We start from the raw sequence: 25,780 nt of genomic DNA, 5'->3' as shown, positions 1-25,780 counted from the left end.
CAATCACTATGGCTTTTGTCTTTCTACTATTTATTTCTATCCCACATTCTTCAAAGCCCTTCCCCAGGTTTTCTACCATGTTATTGATCTTTCCAAATTATGCAACAATTTCCATATCGTCTGCAAATCTTATGCATCTAACCATTCTACCTCCTACTGAAATGCTGTCTTCTTCATGTAGGCTCTTTTTCACTATCTCATCTAGATAGATATTAAATAATGTTGGCGAGAGGCAGCATCCCTGTCGAACTCTTCTTTCAATTGCACTCTCCTCCGCCAGTTCTTCCCCTAACCTAACACTTACTTGTTGATTCATATACAAGTTTCATATGAGTCTTCGAACTTTCAATTTCAACCCAATGTTCTTTAGAACTCTCGACAACAATTCCCAGTTTACGCTCAAAAGCCTTTTCTAGATCAATAAATACAACACCCCTTTCCCTTTTTCTATAAATCTTTCACCGATCGACCTTAATAATCCAATAGCATCTGTTGTGTCCTTACTCTCCTAAACTCGAACTGCTTCTCGTCAATTTTTTCATTTGTTCTTCCATATAACCTTGTGTTCAATATTCGGAGCAGAATTTTAGCTGCATGACATATGAGACTAATAGTTCTATAATCCTCACATCTCTTTGGGTTCGATTTCTTAGCCATCGGTATCATAATCGTCTTCAGGAAGTCTTTTGGTCACTCTCCTGTTCCATATATTTCATTTGCATAGTTGGAACAATCCTTTCTCTTCCTTGTCTTCCATATTTTTAATGAGTTCGATTGGGATATATCCATCCCGGTTGCCTTTCCATTCCTAACCTCAGATATAGCCTTTCCAAACTCATCCCGAAAAATACTAAATTCTTTATCATCCTCGCTTACTTCATTTTCTACTTCAACATTTAAGCTACACGGTCTATCCCTACTCTTATATAAATCTTCAACATATTCTTTCCAACTTCCCATGACCTCATTTCTCTCGTTGAATACCTTCCCATTCTTATTTTCTACTGCTATCGTAATACCCCATTGTTTTCTCCGAAATTCCATAGATTTCACCTCTTTATACATTTCTTCATATTTCCCAACACTTTCTAATTCTTCTGTGTCCTCGCATTTTCTTTTGTAAAACTCTTCTCTCGCTCTGTCTGTTTCTCGTCATAATTCATTATTTAACTTTCTGCACATGGAGCTCTTTCGAGGTTAAACGGTTAGCGTACATGCCTTTGTCGTGGGAGACGCAGGTTCAATTCTCCGCGGGAACTCATGTTGTTCGGATTCCACGTTAATCAGTAGGTCCCGTCTCATATAGCCTCGCTGCTGAAAGGGACGTTAAACTCAACTCAACTTTCTGTACATCTTTTTGCTCTCTTCTGTATCAACCTGTTTCCCCGTCTTCCTTTCCCTCATTTTCTGTAACATATACTCTGTAACCTATGGTTTCTTAGTTTTTTTGTGTTCGCTGTAACCTACTCCTTTTTCTGCAACCTGCTGTAAGCAAACTTTAATATGTTCCCACTGTGTGTTACTACCTGCGCCTTTCTTTGTTTGAATATTTTTTTGTTTTCGAATTTGTCAACGAAAAAAATTCTTGCTTCCTCGTTTTTCAGAGTTTTAGTATTATATACTTTGTTGCCTACTTTTCTTCTGTCTACGTTTTTCAGTTGAATATCTACTTCGGCCAGCATGTAACGATATTGTGTAATTTTTATATAATAACTTATATTTACGGGCAAAATTTGCTTTTAAAATATGCACAAGCTGTTCAAAAGGAAGAAGAAGAAAATATAAAGAGAAATAGATGTAATTTCTTTTCTGATATTATGATTGATGTTCTGTTGTGATAGTGATATGACATGTTTTGTAAGTCGTCATAGCAACAGAAAACAATCCATCTTGTGATATATGCAATACCTAAATGAAGTGTTTAGATGGATTTTGATAAATCAGTAACCTTGGTTATATAAATATAAAAACTGCGGACCTTACGTCACAAATAGGCGTTATCTGTACCAGGATTTCGTCATAAGCACAAGATTATGATCAGAGAAAATATATGCTCTGGGAAGGGTCTTCGCGTTCTTTAAACTATTCCGATAACTGTCCTGAATCACAATATAGTCTATATGATATATTCCTCTGTCTATTGGTGATTTCCATGTATATCTTCTCTTGTGCTGATTGAACCAAATGTCCAAAATTACTAGTAAATTCTGTCTACAGAAATTCACCAGTCCCTCTCCTCTTTCATTTCTTTTGCCTAAACCATATTTGCCTACGATAGTATCTTCCTGTTTTTCTCTCACAACTGCATTGAAGTCTCCCATTACAATTACCCCTCTTCTCTCTATATATATAATTTCTTCTATTTTCTCATAATTTCCTCTACTTCTTCAGCTGCATGCGAAGTCGTCGGTGCATATGTCTGTATCACCACTAGATCCTTCGTTCTTATTTAAGTCTTAATATCATAACTCTATCATAAATAAATTCTACTTTCAGTACCTTCTCTTTTAAGCGTTTCCCAAGAATTATTCCTACGCCTTTATGACCGCCATTTTAATTACCTGAGTAAAACATTCTATATTCTTCGCTGTTTCACACCCCATTACCTTCCCATCTAACTTCACAAACTCCTACCAAAACTAGATTATTTTGTTTCATTTCTTCTGCCACTGTGACACAGCTATGTAGAAAAAATTCTTCAATGGACGAGAGAAGCTCGTATCTAATGGCTGCAAATTATGAGTATAGTGACTGGGGAGGCAAAGCATGATAATATCATTTTCTGTTGCAATGTTCAATATATCAGAATTAGTGCAATGAGAAGAGTGACCGTCCAGAATGAGTAACACTTTTCCTGGAAGTTTGCGCGGCACAAAGTATTCTTGCAATCAATTCATAAAAATTTCAGAATTTGCATAGGCATGTTTTGGATTGATAACTACTATAGAACCGTTAGAAAGAACATCTTCCCACTCGGATCTCTTGTTTTTCCCTGTCAAAATACATAACGTTGGCAGAAAATTGCCTTCTGTATTGGAACAAGCAATCAGTGAAATATTTTCACCTTTGTCTACTGACGAAAGCACATTGACTTGTTTAGAACTTTTGCTACTACTACAGTTTCTGATCCAAAATTTAATTCCAGTCCTATTTCATCACAATTTAACGTGCTGTCTGCTCTGCTGAGTAAATCATGTTTCTCACAGATTTATAAAAGAAGTTTAAAATAGCTTCCAACATTCTCACGATTCATAGCTTCTGCACGACCTTCTTTCGCTTTATTTTTACTAACGTAGGAAGACTCCTGAAAGACTACATATTTATATTGTTCAGCCATTCCATTCTTTTTGTTAAACCTTTTTCCTCACAACATAACGTTCAGCGAAGTTGTATGTAAGTGTTCATATCTCTCCTCCGATTGAAGCAAATCTAGCATTTTGTAATTATTGTATTGTAGGCAAGGAGCAATTCTCATTTTCATGACCAAGACAACATGAAAAAATATAAATACACAATGATTATATGATATTGTATACGAAGGATTAGTTACCAATAACTAACTCTATGGCTTATGGAACTATAGCCACTATATCAAACGTTCACCCTTTCAGAACTTTAAAGTATTACCGGGAGAATACCGTAACTGTTCTGTATATTTTCATGTTCAATTTTCTTTATATTAATCGCGAGGTAGCCAAGCAATAATTAAATTTGCAACTTTACCCGAGAAAATGTCACACATGTATCTTTACCCGACATTGATGTTGCTTCTTTCTCAAACATCGGGGTAAGATGCTAGTTGAATTTGCGCACCAAAACTGCCACAGGACATGCTGTGACTCATGGTGTATTTTAACACTGCACCCTTCTCAATACAACAACTACGTGTCTTGCATCATTATTCATTGTATTAGAAACTCATGCAGAAAACACGAGTTATTCGCAAACAAAAACATGCGTAAATTGATTGATAATTTCTACATTTTACCGAACAGTTGTATAACATACTCACTAACATGACTGACGACGTACCTTTCTTCTTCTTGACCTCCGCTAAGAGCCTGTGCAAGCTCGTGCCATCTGTTGTTGTTACGACAAAGTTTTAGCAAAACTAGCATCTCTCCCCTATAGGCATCCCTACCCGAATTATTCTGTGTTCTCTTTTTGCTATCAGCTAAGTAGGGGAAAATAGAGTGGTGGTTTTCCATTGCCTTCCACCCTGCAGTATCCCAGTCGTTAAAGTCACTCTGACCACGCCTGGGACTAATGTCCAAGTTGCCGTACCAATCACTATGATTTCCGCCAACTTGGCTACTGGAGAACTACTGCCTTCTCCCAGAACAGTCTTCGTCTGGCTACTCCATTTAGACCAATTCGGTACGGGTGGCCCTTCTGGTAGTGAACTAAAACCGATATGCTCTAAATTTCACTTTACCTCGCAATCCTCCCCACCAGACACATAAGTGTCTTCGAAAAGGTAGTGTTTATAAGGGGTTTAAAGCGAAAATGGTGACAAAAAGCCACAGATGTTGCTTTTATGTGGATAAATGATTCCAAGAATTGATTTCATTTATCTCTTATTCTTCTACTGAAACCAAAGTAGTGTAAACTAGTATTAGTCCTGGTAAAACTAAACAGAATATTATTTTAGATTTAGTTACAATTCTTGGAGGAAGTAGTGATACAAAGTGTGAAATAAAAGCATAGATAGGAATGGGGAAAGAAGCATTTTAGAAGAAAGAAAATACTATTTTGTGGGACCTTGAATAAAGAGTTGAGGAAAAGACTCATAAAATGCTTCGTGTGGAGTATTGTACTATATGGATAAGAAACATGGACACTAAGCAAAAATGATGATAAAACCTTCGAAATGTATGTGTCGAGAAGAATGGATACAATTACGTACCTGGGTAGAGTGGAAAACGAAAAAGGGTGTTAGAAGTGGTGGGGGAGAAAATAATTTTCGACATTATTAAGAAGAGGAAGAGAAACTTGTTGGGCCAATATGAAACTGTATTATGAAGGATGTGCTAGAGCGTATGGTGGGAGGAAAGAGAGGAAGATGGCGAAGGATACTACAATTAATGGGCTATATCAAAACAGAAAAAACATACATGAAGACGAAGAGGTTAGCGGAAGACCATGGAGCATGGATGTTTCTGAGTTCCAGCAAGTGATCTTCCAATACTGGCAGAATACCATAATGATAATGATGATGATAGAGGTAGTGAAAAACTTTTTTCTTCATTATAGACTCAACGTTCGAAGTACGTATCCCATTACTTGTCATCCCTCTGTTTCAGTATTATTTCCCATAGTTTGGAAGTCATAGATTTAGAACCTAATACGATACTCACTTATTATTATTATTATTATTATTATTATTATTATTATTATTATTATTATTATTATTATTATTATTATTATTATTATTATTGTCTGAAGATCTTCCGTGGTAAAGAAATAATTTACAAGCGTGTCATTTTGGGTCCACGACCAGTAGTTTCACGACCTGTTAGTTAAGCAATATTCTGAAATTTTCCTCCCTTATTCGCTACTGTTACTCTAACGATATAGCAAATGAAACATACTAGCATCCTCTGAATTTGGACAGCAAGCGGAGAGAGGAAACACAAAGTTCGAAGCTTGTGCAATTAATCTTTCTGTTTCCTTGGCTATGGACGAGAAAATAGCAAAGCAGGGATTTGGAAGGGACTTGAGTGTTGCCTTACAATGACAAATTAACGATGCTAAATTTCGACATTACTGAGACAAATGGTATCCAAGCACATTGGGGATGAGAGTACAACGAAGGGTTGTTCAAGCAAAGTTTCTCAATCCCAAAACACTAAAACAACTATTTCAACTATGATGATGCTATGGTTAGAAAGTTCATGGTCATTGCATATAAATTTTCCAAACGCTAAACTTTCCATAAAAACAATCTACATTTTCTTCTTCTGCTTCAATATTCTTTCTCCCTTTAAATACATAAAATGTCGCTTTATTGAACAGCCTGGAGAGAAACTTCTTCTATAGAGTGAATAAGCGATAAACAACAATGATGTTTCCAGTTTTCTGTATGTTCTTATGTCCTGCTTTTAAAGTCCGAGAGTTGCAGTCTTCCCGTAATTGAAACATAAATCCGATCGCGTTCAACAAAAAGATAAACTGAGACGTTTATCTATATTTTAACATTGGATGCAAATGACATATACCTGGAATTAAACCCAGATCTTCTGCACTAGAAGCCAGACGCTAAACCTCATAGAGTCGAAAGTTGGTATAAAGAGTGATATTTAAAAGAACATTAATTTTGCTAATGATTGATCAATAAATAATTTTCAGCATACTTGCAGTTATTTGTGCAACAGAATAACGTTTATATTAGCAGTAACAAAGTTTAACACACACACACACACACACACACACATACATATATATATATATATATATATATATATATATATATATATATGTATATATATATATATATATATATATATATATATATATATATATATATATATATATATATATAGAGAGAGAGAGAGAGAGAGAGAGAGAGATAACGAATGATTGTGAATATTTGATAAATAGATTCAGGATACAACTTTGGAATGACTTGCCTGTATCAAATTTGATTTTTTCAGTTATGTATCTTACATTTTTTAATTATAAATCTTTAATTTACATATATTATTTATATTACTATTCGGAGCTGTTTAAGATAAATTATGGATATTCGAAGCTATAGAATGATAGGCACTTCTTGTTATGCTATCAAATTGTTTTTTTGCTGTCAACTTCTACCAGATACTAGAACACTATTGTACAAATACTACAGGACACTCATCAATTTCTAATCGAATACGGTTGTAATGCACATAGCTTTTAAATTTACTGAATTTGTAACCACAAGTACTGCAAGCTGCAAGTAACTTCAATCTTTCGTACCACAAATATTCATCAAATTTAAGAGTCCGTATTCTATTCGACTTGTAAGTAGCAGCTACTGTACACTAAACTATCTTAAACTTCATAATCTTTCATAAACTATGTTCTCAATACAGCAGTTTTCACTCAAATAATTTTACTTCTACTTTGTGTTATTTTGATTCGTTATTTTTTCTTTTTCTTAGTTACAGGTCTTTAAGAATCATAATTCTGCTTAGGATCGAATTCTTTAATTCTATATATTTTTTTGATCAATCGAATATAACCATATATTATTATTTTGTTTCATATTTATCTAAAGGTAATTAGTATCCAATTCTCTAACTTGATATTCATGTATCATAACATACTTGGTTCTTGGTCTGCTGCTTCACCGTACCTTCACATATTCCGTCTATATTATCGTCGTCCTGAAAAATAGTCATCATAGCATTATCCAATAAGTCGGCTCTCCCAGAAAATCTCAATTGTAAATAGTTTCTTGTATTCAGAGAATCATCTTGACCTATCAGGATACTTCGACAACTTCTCTACAACCATCTCCATGTTGTCCGCTACCTCGGTACGAATAGAACTGGTTGACAAACCTTTAACATATTAAGTGGTTACATTGCTAATAGTCGCTACGTTTTCATATGCAAAAGAACGTGTTATCCACGCACATTTAAGTGATATGTTAACAGGTGCTTGTTTAGTAAAAGTAATAATAGCATAAAATAATAGATAATAAAGTATTTCATACATGAGTGACTTCCTGAAACACATTTATACACACATACATATTTGTTTCCCAGTAGTTCTTCTTGAGATGCACTTAATAGTATCTTAGTTATGAGTGAAGCAAGAATATTAGACTTATAAGGTGTTTCACCTTCCTCGCCAAGAATTAAGTAAACAAACTGTTTTCAAATAACGGTGCCGTATTCGCGCATAATATCCTAAGTACATCGTTTTTTGTTTTAGACGAGATGTCATCCTTGAAACTTTAAAAAAAATGAACATAAACATCACATTCGTTCGTAACGGATTCTCTCAAAAATGTGCATTTACTTTACAATGAAATCATTGTATCTTCCTATTATACTACGGCTGTTGGTAAGAATTCTTAGCTTAGCTTATCTTGACTAAACTTTCACAGCCCACATTTCACCGCCAAATTATAATGTTACAATAGAACATCAGACCACCTGGTACAAGAAATACAGGCCAAATATTAAGTTTTGACTCAAGGTGCCATTTCCTTAACAGAGTTTCTTAATTTATTCAATTTGTAACCACAAATACGGCAAATTAATTATAGTGATTAGTATCCAAAAGAATGCATTCTGCATTAGATTTTGACTATTCTTCTACCTCAACTATTCTGGAAGCCATCTTTCTTTAAATAGGGTTTTATGTGAGAGTTTTCACTATTCTTACTACAACATTATTTTTATATAACCATCACAACATATAAGAAAGTAGACCGTTTCATATTTACAATATGTTCAAGTCGAGCCCTACACGATGGTACAATTAGCATTAAACAATAGAAAAAATATAGTCCTTCAAGTACATCATCAACCTGTTGAGAATATTATTTGTGAGTTTAATTCTATTATTCTCCATACGGTAGATGAAAGGTATAGATTGTCTCAAGTCGAGAGAGAGAGAGAGAGAGAGAGTAATATGGATCATTTCGATGTGATGGTAATGTTCTGTTTTATATTTCAGCATGTAGTACATGAAGTGATGTCTGCACGACATCTGGCGGCCTTACTCAAAGTATTCATCATACAGATGATGTGCGAGTACCCAAAACTGTTAAGTGTAAGTATAGAACGGCAATATTTGCCCCTAGCAGGGCTTGAAACCAGGGCGCCCTTTGACACATAGACAGACTACACCAATATGGTTCTTCAATAAATCGTATATTATTAATAAGATTGCAAGTACTTGTTAATAATAGTTCACGAACTGAGGAAAGCGTCAATTCACTAACTGAGGACAAGTTCAATCATAAGCAAAGCACGATTTTCAGTTGTGCATCGAAGTTAACAAAATAAAATTAAAATAAAACTTTTAGATTTACTTCCCCCAATGATTCACTGGGAATAAAGGAGGCATTAATGATGAAAACGAATATAATGGGAGAAACGGAATGAAATGGATAAAGAAAATGAAGAATGTCGGAGGAAACGGTAGAACGCCGAAAAAACATACGTACATGGGCTTTATCCATCACTTCGTGCAAGCTGCAATCAAATCAGGAACCATACAGTAGTAATGGGGTTACTTTAGGACACTTTTCGGCCCCTGGGTCCCTGCCTCAGGACCCATGGTCCCTGGCCCGGGGTCAATGACCTAGGGGTACCATGGCCCACCCCTTAATTTTGGCAGGGGTACATAGGACCACCCCCCAGGACCTATGGTCCCTGGCCCGGGTCAATGTTCTAGGGGTACTTAGGACCACCCCCCTCTAGAATTTGGCAGGGGTACATAGGAACCCCCCCTTAAATTTTGGAAATTACCAAATCTAAAAATTTGGTGTGGTAGCCTAGGACCATAGTATGTACCTCTATTAGTATTGGGGGTCTATGTTGTTCCCTTTCATGGGTAAAAAATTGCCAAAAATTTAAATTTCGGAGGTTTTTGACCTAATTTATCCCCTTTGATGGGGTATTATTATCATATATGGTTATATGTGCATATACATGGGTTCATTACCTTTCATAAGACATGGGTATATTGGTGCACCCCTTTAAATTTTTGGGAGGTGTATCTTGGCCCACCCCTTCAATTTTGGAAATTGCCCAATTTAAACATTTGGTACAATAGTATAGAACCCTAGTATGTATTACTATAAATTTGGGTGGTCCACTTCGTTCCCTTTTAGGGGTACAAAATTGCCAAATTTTAGTACAACCACATGTTTGGTTTTTGGCTCATTTTATTCCCTTGGATGAGGTCCTATTACCTTATATAGTTATATGGGTGTATACAGGTGTTTATTTCCTATTGTAAGACATAGGTACATTTGTGCACCCCTTTAAAAATTTGGCAGGGGTGCCTTGGCCCATCCCTTAAATTTTGGAAATTGCCCAATTTCAACATTTGGTATTATAGTACTGCACCCTAACATGTATTATGATAAATTTGGGTGGTCCACCTTGTTCCCTTCTAGGGGTACAAAATTGCCAAATTTTAGTACAACCACATGTTTGGTTTTTTTGGCTCATTTTATTCCCTTGGATGAGGTCCTATTACCTTATATAGTTATATGGGTGTATACAGGTGTTTATTTCCTATTGTAAGACATAGGTACATTTGTGCACCCCTTTAAAAATTTGGCAGGGGTGCCTTGGCCCACCCCTTAAATTTTGGAAATTGCCCAATTTAAACATTTGGTATAATAGTATAGAACCCTAATATAGTTCACTATAAATTTCGGTGGTCTATCTCGTTCCCCTTTTAGGTGTATAAAATTGCCAAAATATAAACGTAAGCAATACGTTGTACCACGTGTTTGGTTTTGACCTAATTTATTTCCTTGGATGAGATCCTATTACCTTATATGGTTATATGGCCATGTATAGGAGTCCATTCCCTATTATGAAACATAAGTACATTTGTGCACTCCCCTTGAAAATTTTTGGAAATGGTACCTTGGCCCGCCCCTTAAGTTTTAGAAATTGCCAAATTTAAACATTTCGTATCATAGTACTGGACCCTAATATATATTACTACAAATTTGGGTGGTCCACCTCGTTCTTTTTAGGGGCCATTTTGTTCCGCTTTAGGGGTGAACATGGATACCTTGCAATTGTCCCGAGTTCGATTCTTGGAAATGTTGAATTTAATGTCCCCGCGAAAACGATGGTGATGAAAAATGGTGAAAACATGAACTTCCTTGACTAAGAATTGAAGCAGGGACATCACACACTAGAGACAAGGCTAAGCGACCGTACACGTGTGTTGATTACTATGCAATGGTCCCGAGTTTGATTCTTGGTGTTAGTTTCAGGAAATGTTAATGTCCCCTTGAAACGATGATGAAAAATGAGAAAACGTCATAAACTTACTTGCTTGCGAATTGAAGCAGAGAACTCACACATCAGAAATAAACGCTGAGTCACCGTACTCCATTCAGTGCGAGCAATTTCACGTATGAAGAGAACATGGACAGATTATGTTACATTACTACACATTTCTGCTTGTTGTTACGCATAGAAGTTTGTTATTGTGAAATTGCAGAATCTGCTTATACTACATCAGCATTTTTTTTTCTCAGCTGACGGACTTTTAAAGCGCAACTTTAGATTCATGTCAAAGACAGTTTCGTAACATAACGATGAGTGTTACATTTTTTAATCAAGTTTAAGGAAAATGAATCACATTTTTAGATGTGTTAATTGAATGTCGTAAGAAACAAACGAGTCAACTGTATGATGTCATGATCAAAATTGCGATACTAGATGTCGTAACGATTGATGTGTAAGGAGAAAAAACGTGAATAATGTTACAACCAATCAGATTGCTTCTTACATCCCGTTTCGGCTCATGATACATGATGAAAGCTGTGTTTTCATTGGTTCTCCGTGATGTCATTGATTCATTTTCCTCGTTTCTGATTGGCTGATAGTGTTGTCACTTTATACTTGAACACGTTTCAGACCTAAATAAAATTCTTAATTTCATTTTGAAGTTCTACTTCCACGAAGATCGTGAATGAACGTAGGTGTACCTCTAGTGACAGCGTGACTTTACTCCGTTCCTTGAATTTGAGGTAAGTATCAACCGCGTTTTCTTAATATCAATGGAGTGCTTTTGCATGAGGATAACATTGTTATCACTGTTTTATTTTAGCATGAAATATTTAGCAAATGGAAGAATAACTCTCACTTACTTGACCGGGGATCGAATTAGGAATCCCACACATTAGAAGTAAGCACGAGAAAAATTGTTGATTTTGGTTTAGCGTCCCTTCAGTAGTGAGGCTAGGAATACAGCTTAATGTTGAATTTGAGCGCATACTGGGTGTTGAACCCGGGCCACATCCAAACATTAGAAGTATGCACGAGAAAATGATATCATTTGTTGATTTTGGTTTAGCGTCCCTTCAGTAGTGGGGCTAGGAATACAGCTTAATGTTGAATCTGATCGCATACTGGGTGTTGAACCTGGGCCAGAGGCGCGTAACGCTAACCACTTAGCTCAGTTTCTAAAAGTTACCATTAACGTAAACAAAGAAACTACGCACGATTTTGTTCCCTACAACGTGAGACGTGGACTTGCAGTTTAATGTGGGATCTGATCTCCCGCCGAGAAACGAATTCGAGTCTTTCTTGCCTTAGCTCGAGAAAAGCAAGCGCATGAGATTTTGTTTTCGTTTCATGTTCGTCATACGTTTTAAAGTTCAGTGTCAGAGGAAAAATGCTTACTACAATGATTCTCTTAGCACGCTTAGAAAAACAATTTCATTCATTCTTTTTATCACTACAGAAAGTTAGGTCAGTTACATGTTGGTCCCGGGTTTGATTTCCAGTATGACGACAATAACAATTTTAACAGTAAAACTATTTGAGATATGATAATTCTTTTAGGATTGATCGTGCAGTCATTTTGATAACGTAGTGATCTCTGAATTCAATTTTAATTCGTGCTTTTTTTCTCTTCTCGTTTTAGATATTTGTTTTCTTTGCCTATTCCTTTTCTGCTTACCTTACCTTTTTTCCTATTTGAATATGGCTACTTCTGGCTTTACTGTCTTGCGAGAAATCAATAGACATTATCGGCGTTTTAATCTTGAAGGACAAATGCTGGAAATTCAAATTAATGCTCCGACCAGTGGCACCGATATTGTTGAATGGGTTCAGGCCTCCTTTCAACAGATGTTAGATTACTTATTGGAAAATGTTGACGAATCATCGATTGTTGGATTGTCGATTTTATCTCATGATGAGAAGAACAAACCGTTTTATTTATCTTTTCGGCGTGCAACTAATTTGACACTGGAGACTTTATGGGCTTCCTTTGATCGAATCCTTCAAAGTAACGATAGTTTTCTCATGAACGAACCGTTCATTGTACATTTTCATCATGTGGATGTGCCCTGTGGATTTGGATTGGTGCGTCGAGGTCTTTTATCAAACGACGAGTTATTAAAGTGCAAGAAAGGCATTTTACGAGTGAAAAACACCGACAACAAATGTTTGGCTTATGCGATTGTGATTGCTATTGGCCTGAAGAAATATAAAGATACAAATCAGAAACTGTACAATCAATATCGCAAACAGCGCAAGTTTGTTGTTATTCCAGACGTACATGAACTTTTGTCTCGATCATCAGTGAATTTAGATCATGGGGGATCCGTGGAAGAATTGCGACAATTGCAACGCTACTTGACAAATTATAAACTTACCGTATACACCAGCTTCTCCGGAGAAGATATTCTGTATGAAGGGCCTGGTGGCGAAGACAAGATTCCAATCAATTTAATGTGCATCAATTCTCATTATGACATCATCACGTCATTAACGGCCGTTTTCTCTACTGTGTATTATTGTGTAGCATGCCACAAAAAATATAATAACAGAAATAGACACGTCAAGAACTGTTCGGCCATGTGTGAGAAATGTTTGCAGAAACCACCATGCAGTAAGACCAACACGGAGAAGCAGTGCCTAGAATGCAATCGTGAATTTTATGGTGAAACATGTTATACAAATCATCTGACTGTACCATACCATAAAGGTCAACCAATATGCAAAATGGTAAAACAGTGTTCCAAATGTCTACGCATTTATTCGTTTGTCCATACAGGGGAAAGAAAACATGATTGTACAGATTATTTTTGTAATGTGTGCCATAAACACGTTACGTCTACCCACCAATGCTACATGAAGCCTGATACGACTCAATTAAAACCTGGAGTTCCATCAGTGTTACATGCCAAGAAAGCTATGATTGTCTTCTATGATATCGAAGCCACACAGGATACTTTCTTCGATGAAGACACGTTCATTCATAAGCCCAATTTACTGGTGGCCCAACAAGTATGTTACAACTGTGTTCAAGATGAGGATATACATCATCCGTGTGAAGTTTGTGGACAGCGGGAATATATTTTTCAAGATGATCCGATCAATGCCTTTTTTGCGTATTTACGTCAACCACGACCCAACATCAAACTTATTGTATCTTTGGCACATAACTGTAAGGGATATGATGGTCATTTTATTCTTAAATCTTTAGTGGAAGAACATGAATTGAAACCTACTTTGATCTTGAACGGAGCAAAAATTTTAAGCATGAAAGTGAATCACTTATCGTTTATTGACTCCTTAAATTTCATGCCAATGGCTTTAAGTAAATTATCCAAAGCATTTCATTTACCAGCGACCAAGGGATATTTTCCACACTTTTTTAATACTGCTGCAAATCAAACGTATGTGGGAAAATTACCGGACATCCATTATTATGGTGCAGATGAAATGAAAGTGGATGAACGAGAAAAATTCATGACATGGTACAACGAACACCAGAACGATACGTTTATTTTCCAAGAAGAATTGGTGAACTATTGTGTCCAGGACGTCAACGTACTTCGATTGGCTTGTATATCTTTCATGACCACTTTTGAACAAGAAACTCACGTCAATCCTTTCCTGGAGACTATCACTTTGGCGAGTGCGTGCAATTTAGTATTTCGACGAAATTTCTTAAAACCCAATACTATTAGCATTCTTCCTGCACGAGGATACCGTCACAGAAACAATCAGTCACGGATTGCTTTGCAGTGGCTTGCCTACATGGAAGAAAAAGAGGGTCATCCAATTCTACATGCGGCCAAAGGTAAAGAAGTTTATGTTGCTGGTTTTCATCTGGACGGCTACTACCAAGATCCCGACACTAAAGAGGAACACGTGTATGAATTTGATGGCTGTAGATTCCATGGCTGTCCTCTATGTGTCCCTACAGGCCGTGATCAGCCCATTTATGAGAACTCCGAAGAAACAATGAACTATCGCTACGAGAGAACACAGCGTAAAATCAAATTATTACGATCCATGGGATATAAAGTACATGAAATGTGGGAATGTGAATTTCGTCAAGTGTTAAAATCCAATCCAGCATTGGCCTCTTCTTTAAGCACACATCCTTATACTAATAAGACACCATTAAATCCAAGAGACAGTTTCTATGGTGGCCGTGTTAATGCCATTAAATTGTATCACGTCGCAAATGAAAATGAAGGCGAAGAAATAAAATTCTTGGATATCGTTTCCCTGTATCCTTATGTGAATAAATGTGGACGGTATCCAATAGGGCATCCACGAATATATCTACAGGGAGATCCAGAAATGCCCGACATTCAAACTGCCAACGGATTGGTCAAGTTGAAGATTTTGCCTAGCAGAAATGTGTTTCATCCAGTGCTGCCATTTCGCTCAAATAAGAAGTTGTTGTTTCCACTTTGTGCTGCCTGTGCCACAGCATTAAATCAAGATTCTGAATGTACACATTCGGACAGTGAACGAAGTCTAACAGGAACATGGGTGTCCTATGAAATTCAAAAAGCCATTGAACTTGGGTATCAAGTCATTGAAATTTACGAAATTTGGGATTACGACATCACCGTATATGATCCAGAAACCAATACTGGCGGATTATTCAGCGAATACATTAACACATTTTTGAAATCGAAGCTGGAAGGTTCTGGTTGGCCTGCCAATTGCGTCACCGAAGAAGAAAAGCAGCAGTATATTCAAGTGGTACAACAACGTGAAGGCATAACTTTGGATGCAGCAAATATAATTTCAAATTCATCACGTCGTAGTCTTGCAAAGCTCTGTTTGAATGCCTTCTGGGGACGACTCGCTATAAGAGACAATTTCAGCCAAACGACCATCATTAACGACCCCAAAGAACTGTATCAGAAATTAACTGCTCCAGATATAAAAGTCAACCAAATTTTACCTGTTAACGATTCGATGTTATACCTTTATTGGCAGTATGAAGATGATGTTCCAGTACAAAATCACAATGCTAATGTTGTCCTTGGAGCATTTACAACGTGTCAAGCTCGTCTGGAACTTTACAAATATTTAGAATTGCTGCAAGAAAGAGTACTATATTTCGATACAGATTCCGTAATATTCACGCAGCGACCATCACAGCCCACAATAGAACCAGAAGTATTTCTTGGTTCAATGTCAAATGAACTGGAATCAATTGGACCAAAAGCATACATTAAAAAATTCGTGTCTGGTGGCCCAAAACAATACGCCTTGGAAATCTACATCCCCGACACGAAATCAACCAGTTATGTATGCAAAATTCGTGGATTCACACTCAATTATACTGCAAGTCAAAAGTTAAGTTTTAACAGTCTGGAGCAAATGATCATAAATCAATCGAGTGAAAAAATCTCCATTAGCACGCCGCACAAAATTTACAGAACCCACGATCATCATCTTGTCACAAAACCTGAAGAAAAGAAGTACAGTTTCAACTATAAAAAACGCCGATTAATACCAGACACATACGAGACATTGCCCTATGGGTATAAAAAAGCCAGAACAGAATAACAGCCATATTTTTCCCTAATCCCACCAACATCACCTCCCAAAGAAGGGGCAAAGAATCAACACGGGACATGCTTCAACGATGCACGAGCGAAGACAAAACTCAGATGACATCACCTTGCAGAAACCCGTGAAGAAAAAAAAAAGGAATTCAGATACGTCACATTTGCGTTTCTTTTCTCACCTCATTCTCTCTTGATCAGTTAGTTCGATGTTAATAATCTGTTTTTCTTCTTTCACAGGAAAAAAAAATAAATATTACCATGCATATTCATATGTTTTATTTTCTCTTTACAGAATTTGTACCCGTCACGGACACGTCTTCCTTTGAAGAAAAAGAAATTCTGTATTCTATTTCACTTGCTAAAAATAAATGTACAAAAACATGATTCTGTGTTTTATTTCACATCCTAAAATCAAATTCTTTTCCTGTACTGTGATTTCAATTTCTTTTTTCTAAATCAGTTTACCGATAAATAAAAAATGTTTTATGAAAAAAAATCAAACTAAATTTTTGTTTCAGAACTTTTTTTTTCGTGTAGGAAATATAAAATTTTTGTGTACAAAATAAAATTCTGTTTCAGAAATTTTTTTTGTGTACAAAAAAACCTGATTCAGAAAATTTTTGTGTACGAAAAAATGTTTACAGAAAAAAAAATTTGTGTACGAAAACAAAATTCTTTTCAGAAATTTTTTTTTGTGTGCAAACAAAAACTGTTTCAGAAAAATTTTATGTACAAACAAAATTCTGTTTCAGAAAAAAAATTTGTGTACAAAACAAAAATCAGTTTTCGTCACGAAACTGCTCCGACTAAATGAATCGATTCATTCTGATAGTGTTGGCAACACTGGAAAATCTCGCTAAGTATCGCTCAGGCACTGAGTTACAGCGAACACAACTAGATTCGAACCAACAACCTTACATGTCTGATTCATCTCTAAATACAGCCAACTAAACAATAAGATTATGTGTATACGCCAATGCTTAGCACTGAGTCAGCAAAGGTTTTTTCTTCAAGGTCAAAGTTGCACACGAAGTAAAAAGATGACAACACAGATCTTCTATCTTTCTATATGAAACGTAAACCTAGTGTAAACTGCTCGCACTGAAATGTGTAATGTAACATAATCTGTTCGTCTTCTTTTCATACGCGAAACTGTTCGCACTGAATGGAGTACGGCGGCTCAGCGCTTGTCTCTAACGAGTGAGGTTCCTGCTTCAATCCACAACGAAGTAAGTTCATGTTTCGTCCTATCATTTCTCATCGTTTCGCGGGGACGTTAAATTCAACATTTCCAACAATCAAACTTGGGACGATTCCAAGGTATCCATGTTCACCCCTAAAGCGGAACAAAATGGCCCCTAAAAAAAACGAGGTGGACCACCCAAATTTGTAGTAATATATATTAGGGTCCAGTACTATGATACGAAATGTTTAAATTTGGCAATTTCTAAAACTTAAGGGGCGGGCCAAGGTACCATTCCCAAAAATTTTCAAGGGGAGTGCACAAATGTACTTATGTTTCATAATAGGGAATGGACTCCTATACATGGCCATATAACCATATAAGGTAATAGGATCTCATCCAAGGAAATAAATTAGGTCAAAACCAAACACGTGGTACAACGTATTGCTTACGTTTATATTTTGGCAATTTTATACACCTAAAAGGGGAACGAGATAGACCACCGAAATTTATAGTGAACTATATTAGGGTTCTATACTATTATACCAAATGTTTAAATTGGGCAATTTCCAAAATTTAAGGGGTGGGCCAAGGCACCCCTGCCAAATTTTTAAAGGGGTGCACAAATGTACCTATGTCTTACAATAGGAAATAAACACCTGTATACACCCATATAACTATATAAGGTAATAGGACCTCATCCAAGGGAATAAAATGAGCCAAAAAAACCAAACATGTGGTTGTACTAAAATTTGGCAATTTTGTACCCCTAGAAGGGAACAAGGTGGACCACCGAAATTTATCATAATACATGTTAGGGTGCAGTACTATAATACCAAATGTTGAAATTGGGCAATTTCCAAAATTTAAGGGATGGGCCAAGGCACCCCTGCCAAATTTTTAAAGGGGTGCACAAATGTACCTATGTCTTACAATAGGAAATAAACACCTGTATACACCCATATAACTATATAAGGTAATAGGACCTCATCCAAGGGAATAAAATGAGCCAAAAACCAAACATGTGGTTGTACTAAAATTTGGCAATTTTGTACCCCTAAAAGGGAACGAAGTGGACCACCCAAATTTATAGTAATACATACTAGGGTTCTATACTATTGTACCAAATGTTTAAATTGGGCAATTTCCAAAATTGAAGGGGTGGGCCAAGATACACCTCCCAAAAATTTAAAGGGGTGCACCAATATACCCATGTCTTATGAAAGGTAATGAACCCATGTATATGCACATATAACCATATATGATAATAATACCCCATCAAAGGGGATAAATTAGGTCAAAAACCTCCGAAATTTAAATTTTTGGCAATTTTTTACCCATGAAAGGGAACAACATAGACCCCCAATACTAATAGAGGTACATACTATGGTCCTAGGCTACCACACCAAATTTTTAGATTTGGTAATTTCCAAAATTTAAGGGGGGGTTCCTATGTACCCCTGCCAAATTCTAGAGGGGGGTGGTCCTAAGTACCCCTAGAACATTGACCCGGGCCAGGGACCATAGGTCCTGGGGGGTGGTCCTATGTACCCCTGCCAAAATTAAGGGGTGGGCCATGGTACCCCTAGGTCATTGACCCCGGGCCAGGGACCATGGGTCCTGAGGCAGGGACCCAGGGGCCGAAAAGTGTCCTAAAGTAACCCCATTACTACGCATACGCACCAGTGTTGAACGTTCTACTGCTGCGTCACAGTGGATCTATCAAACTTTACCCTTTCTGTGTCGTTTCTCAGGATCTGAGTCATCAAAAATCGGCTAGGTAGAGCTAAAAATTCAGTTTAACTCAATGAACTGTGCTTTCTAAAGTTGAACGAAGATTTGTAAATTGCCTCTCCTGTGAAACTTGCTCGATACAGCAGTGTTTGATCGGTTCCATGCTTCAAGTATAGTTGAGGTACAAGCAATATACTATCTATAAGCAAAAGAAAATTTCCGTCCGGTAAAGCTTTGCAATAAGTTACATTATTTTCCAAGAATTATAAAAGGTCTTGTGGTTTCTACTCACTTCTTGCTATGGAAAAACAATATTAAGTACAAGGATTGTTTATGATACAAGGTATAATATATAATTATTATTATAAAAAGAATTAAAATAAAAGGAACAAGAATAACCATCAAAAGCCTTATAAAAAGCATGTTTTAAAAAGAGAAGAAGCAAATAAGTTACAAAATGATGTTGATAAATGAGGGAGAAAACTGTATGGAAAAGAAGCAAAAACAAGGGTACAATGGGAAAGTTGAGAGCTGTATAGTTCTCATTGAATTTCAAGTCTGAAGGAAACCTAAAACGTAGCAAAACAAAAGCACTGCAACATGTCTCTTCGTTTCGAAGACATAAATTAAGACAAGACGAGAAGAAAGGATAAAGCGACGTTGAATAATTCTCCGTTATTCTTCACCAACGTTTCTCAGACATTCATTGTCTCTGAGGGTAGCTTCTATATCTATTACACTTACATAATACACTATATGCCCATGTATTTTCGAACCTCTCTTAGACTTTTATCCTTGTTATGCGTTCCTACTGGTGGCTAGAAAATATTCTATTCAATAGTACATAATGATAAAAAAATTGTTTCTAAAAAGGAACAGTATATACATATTAGTACATAATGAGCAATGAACAATAAAAAAATGACTTTACTTTTGAAATATTTTTATAATAATTAGCCACAATTTACATTAGGAAAAATAGTGACTCAAATAATTAGTCAGGAGCCGCGGTGGGTCAGTCCCTGGCAGAGCGTTCGTCTCTAGTGCTTGAATTCCCGGGTTCAATCTCAGCTCCCGCCAAGTGAACTTTGTGTTGGACAAACACCGTGTGGGTGGGTTTCCCCAGGTTCTCCTGTTTCCTTCCACTTTCTTCATTCCACTATTTCATTCATTTCTCATCATCACGGTCTCCTTTAGCCTAGCCGGCATAACGTGGGTCGTGAAACTCAAAGATTTCATTTTATTTCGTTTTCATTTTCAAATAATTAATCAATATAATTCTTTTATTACATGATAATTATGTAGAGAAATGAATTGAAATAATATATGAAGTTTTATTTCTTATGATTAATGTCTCTGAGCTAAAGAAGATGGGTGCCTAATGAAAGTGAATGATTGTAAAATAATTAATGGAATATGAATGTGGGAGGAAACTGGAATACAAACGAACAGTCAGTGACAAAATCTCTTTCTGTTTGTTGAATTACTTTCATAAATATCTTTAGAATGGAAGGGCAATTTGAGTATAGCTTTCAGTAAATTGTAAAGAAAGTATTTTTTTGTATGTAGCAATGCCACTATTGTACGTTCTAGCTATACAAACGTTATTCTCAAAATAAATTTTACCAAACTGAAAGAAACTTTTGTCGCTGACTGTACGAGGCATTGTTTGTCGTAAAAGAAAGGATTTTCGGTGTAACACACAAGTAACTAATGATGTGTCTAAAAGATTTATGGTGCAGAGACTGCATATATTATAGTAGTTTGCAATATATTCCACCATAAGCATTCAAACACTTATCATTGTGTGATACTAGAATTTCTATTTCATCATTATTCTTTGTTAACCACCAGTATATAACAGTATTCCTTAGTTCATTCGCAGTGGGAAAGTACTTTTCAAGTACAAGAAATTGACTGCTTCACGCAACATAGGGGAGAATGGGGGAATGACGGTCACCTAAGCAAAAATCGTTGTAATCTAGCTCGTAAAGCACGAAAAGTTTCCGCGATAATTCGATCCTATAGGTAATTCTGTCTAGTTTATTATGACCAATTTCAAAATGCATCTCTCAAATCATTGCTGAGCTAAAAACGAAAATATGAACATACTTAACTGACCGTTATTCCCCACGTGGTTGGGTAATGGCAGTCAGGGATTTTCCCATGCTTTACATATAAGAAAAAAAAAAGAAACTTCAACACAATTAAGATTTCAAATTTATTCATTAAAATGAGAACAGTTGGGTATCTACAGGGACAGATAATAAACCGCAGTTTCGTGTAAAGAAGATTTTAAAAACTATTTATTCATTGAAGTTACATATATTTTTCATCAACACCTTAATATATTTGAAATATAAATCTATTGGTATTGGCAAAGAAAGAAAAAATCAAATGAATATATACGTCTGGATCCAGTGGAAGTTCCTAGTTCAAACCATCATCTTTGGCCTCTGAGTTAGATTACACTTGAAGAGCTTTGGTTGGGGGTTGACTGTCAAGACTTATTATTATCGTTTATTTTAATGTTGGGGAGCCCCGGACACTGACTGCCATTACCCCATCCGTTTAACGGGGCTATCCAAAACAAATGTTTTGACTAAAACGCGGTCAACGCTAACATACAAACAAATGAATGCATTAATTTATAGATTGTTTTAGAACTATATAAGCATAGTGTCTACCTGAAAAGTCACTTAATAAAAATATCAAATGGAATAGTACTTACAAGGTCGAATATTTTGCCTAATATTACACCAAACGCAGCGAAGAAAACAACACTTCTTCATTTAATACCTATCACTCCTACAATGGCGTCGCTCTCAAAATTACTTTATCTGACAGCAGCCAGTAAGGTGTCATCATCTACTTCTATTTACGACAAGTTTTTCATGCTATATCGAACTGACCGGGGCTACCCCTCTCTCCCCTACTCACCCACGGAATCTTCGTTTGATTCAAGCACTGGGACAGTACAAACAATATAAATGCTATCGAATTATGAGTTCTAAATTGCGAACCCCTTTCAACTGAAAGTTGTGTGATAAGAAATTTGATTTCCAGTTGTTCCGGGAATTTGAAAAACTCTGTTCAGAAGGTGGTTTCCTACTACTAAAACTCAATGCACTTTGAATATATTGCAGTAAAGAGTACAGTGTTACGATATAGTGGTACTGATGCATACTATGAAAAGTTGTAGAATATGTAATTGCGAATATATTGGTTAGTAGAATAAGTAATATAGTTTCTGTATCATAAGTCTTTTGCACGTATATTTATCGTTTCAGACGAAAACGTCCTTTTTTTTGGGTGGCCCTGATAATATATATATATATATATATATATATATATATATATATATATATATATATATATATATATATATATATATATATATATATATATATATATAGGGGTAGAAAAATCTAAAACGTTTGCAAAAGTATGAAAATCCTACCTAGTATGGTGCGGGGCCTGCTTTTGCATCCTAAAGAGCTTGGATCCGACGTGAAATGGACGTATACAGCTCCTGAATCGTGGTGTGTGGAATTTTGTACCACTGTTCCTCCAAATCATGCTCCAATTCCTTAAGAGATGCTGGTGGAGGGTAATGAGACCGAACACGCCTTTCTAACTCAGACTACAATGGCTCAATGATGTTCAGATCTGGTGATTGTGGGACGCAGGGGAGAAGTGATAGCTCCTGGTCATGTTCCTCAAACCATGATTTCACCGTTTTTTGCACCGTAACAGGGTTCCAAATCATCTTGGTAGATGCCATCACCATCAGGGAACAATATTTGGGCCATGGGTAGAACCTGGTCCCCCAAAATGGCCTCATACGCCTTAGCATTCATCATTCCATGCAGGGCTATGATGGGAGCTGCGGACAACCACGATATCACTGCCTATACTGTAACAGAACCAACCCATGCTTTATAGTTGGGAGCAGACAGTCTGTGTTTTAGGCCTGCGACGGTGTTCTCCATACGTAAACAAGACCGGTTACTTGAGACAAGGGAAGGTCGATTCATCGCACCACATTACGTGTTTCCTCTGCTCATGAGTCCACGCCTTGTGGTCCTTGCACCACTGGATACACCTCTTCCCAATTACTGCTGTGACCAGGGTTTTGGCGATAGAGGCTCTGCCATGAATTTTCATTTTATAAAGTTCACGTGGCACTGTTTTCGGTGAAACCGGGTTCTGTAAACCGGAATTGAGTTCAGACGTAATTTTCATTGCAGTGGTCTTTTTATTAGCTGCTACAATCCGTTTTAATACCCTCCGCTCCCTATCTGACAGGATTGTCTTTCGACCACTGTTGTGCTTTGCAGACGTCGTTTGCCCATGAATTGTGTATGTCCTCGTGACATTGGACACAGTGCCTTTCGATATCCCCACAATGTTCGCCACTGTTGCCACTGAAGCTCCAGCCAGACGGGCGCCAACGATCATGCCTCTTTGGAAGTATGTCAGGTCGCCCATTTTACAGCACCACTTTCACACCACGACCCTCACAGGTAAACTGGTTACTACTGACGGAAGAGGAAGATCCACATGACACATTGAAAAAAAAAAACATTCGGCAACCGCAACACGCGTTGTATATTATAAATTCATTGATATTGGAAAAAAAAACTTTTAGTAGCCCCTCATACATTTTATTGAAAACAATAATATGTAATTTTAATTGAAAACGTGAACTGAAAATGTCATAATTCCACTTAAGTATATTACAAGGGGGATCAAAAACTATTACAATATTGAATATTATAGTTTGGAAGTTTTTTTGTGATTTGTGTAAATAATTATGTTCATTGTTTCCCTCCTTAAAGCTCTCAATATATGAAACGAATGTATCAACTTGAAAAATACATTTAAGTGTCCAGGGGCGGATCTGCGACGGACTTTTCCGGAGTGCAGTGGGTTGTAATACTGCTACTTATAGCTATTTTAAGAGCTCCAAAACTCTGGGATGGGTTTTATTTATACACAAAATTAGAAAGTGTCCTCTTCTGGGGAAAGCAATCGCTCCGATCGCCTCCTCTCGCCCGGATCTGTCCCTGTATATATCTGTGTTTTTCAACTCAGGTTTCAATTTGAAATACTTTAGTGTTGTCAAGTACCGTACATATTGGAAGTGTGAACAATTGTTTACATTTTAATATGTATCTCTACCTACTTACATATCTACTACTAAAACTTATATTTCTACTTACATCTTGATCAATCCTTTGCCCGAATCAAATCTTAAAATGATGCCACTGTATTGTAGTATAATATTGTTGAGTGATTGTTGTGATTTCTGCATTCTTGCGATTATGTGATATTACGTATAAAAGCGGTAACGAACACACTCTCGAAAACTATTGTCGCACCAACTTCAAAAAAAAAAAAAATAAAATAAAATAAAATAAATAAATAAATAAATAAATAAATAAAATTGAATGATGTTATTAAGTGTGGTTTCTCGATTTTCGCGACTAATATCAAATAAAATATTCTAAGTCATTAACCTTTTTCATTGCAACGATATGATTTGCCTGAATGCATAATAAAGTCTAAGATCATTCAACTGCAGTGATTCATCCCAAGTCCTTTGACTAGGGATATTATTCTAAGTAGCTAAAATTATTCTGTAGGAAAACTAAAATTTTGAGCTTAACTTTCAATTAATAGTATGCAACTGAATAGCATTTGAAATATAATGCCAAAGAATAAAAATAAATGACATGAAAGTGCGTAAAAGTAGACATGAAATGTTTTTCAATTCAGATAATTTCAAAAGAGAAATATATCAGCCTGTGTATAAAGCTATGGGGATCCCATGGTACAATCTGTACCATACGGGGTGTTTCATGGTACATTGCGTTATAACTCTCCTATTTGAGCTTTTTCGTCCGTTTTTTTTTTTTTTTTGTTTGTTTGTTTTGTTTTTCAAGTCCAGAGGCTTTGTAGAAGACATTACGTATGGTTTCACACCTTCCTGCGTCGAGACATAGGAGGTGATGACGTCATAATTCTAAAATATATATTTTCGTGTAACATTTTTTGGGGGGGGTTATGTAAAGTATTTTTGGCGGGCTTATTTTTGCACGTAGAAGATTGAAATTTTGCACAAACATTCAGTCCACCGAGTAGTATTTACCAGATTTTTTTCCAGATTTCTGCGTTAAAACAGGGGGGAACCAGAGGGGCTAAAGGTTGAAAAAAGGGATATTTTTACCTAAAAAAATCCCGTTTTTCTTCATTTTACCGCCATAGATACATGATGGAGACACGTGAGTCGTACCGTCTGAAAGGCAGTTCTATTCTGAAGAGAATGAAGT

The sequence above is a fragment of the Thermobia domestica genome, chromosome 5, assembly GCF_964235325.1.
Source record: "Thermobia domestica chromosome 5, izTheDome1.hap1.1, whole genome shotgun sequence".
In the NCBI taxonomy this organism is placed as follows: Eukaryota; Metazoa; Arthropoda; class Insecta; order Zygentoma; family Lepismatidae; genus Thermobia; species Thermobia domestica.
Note: the sequence above shows the minus strand (reverse complement) of the source record.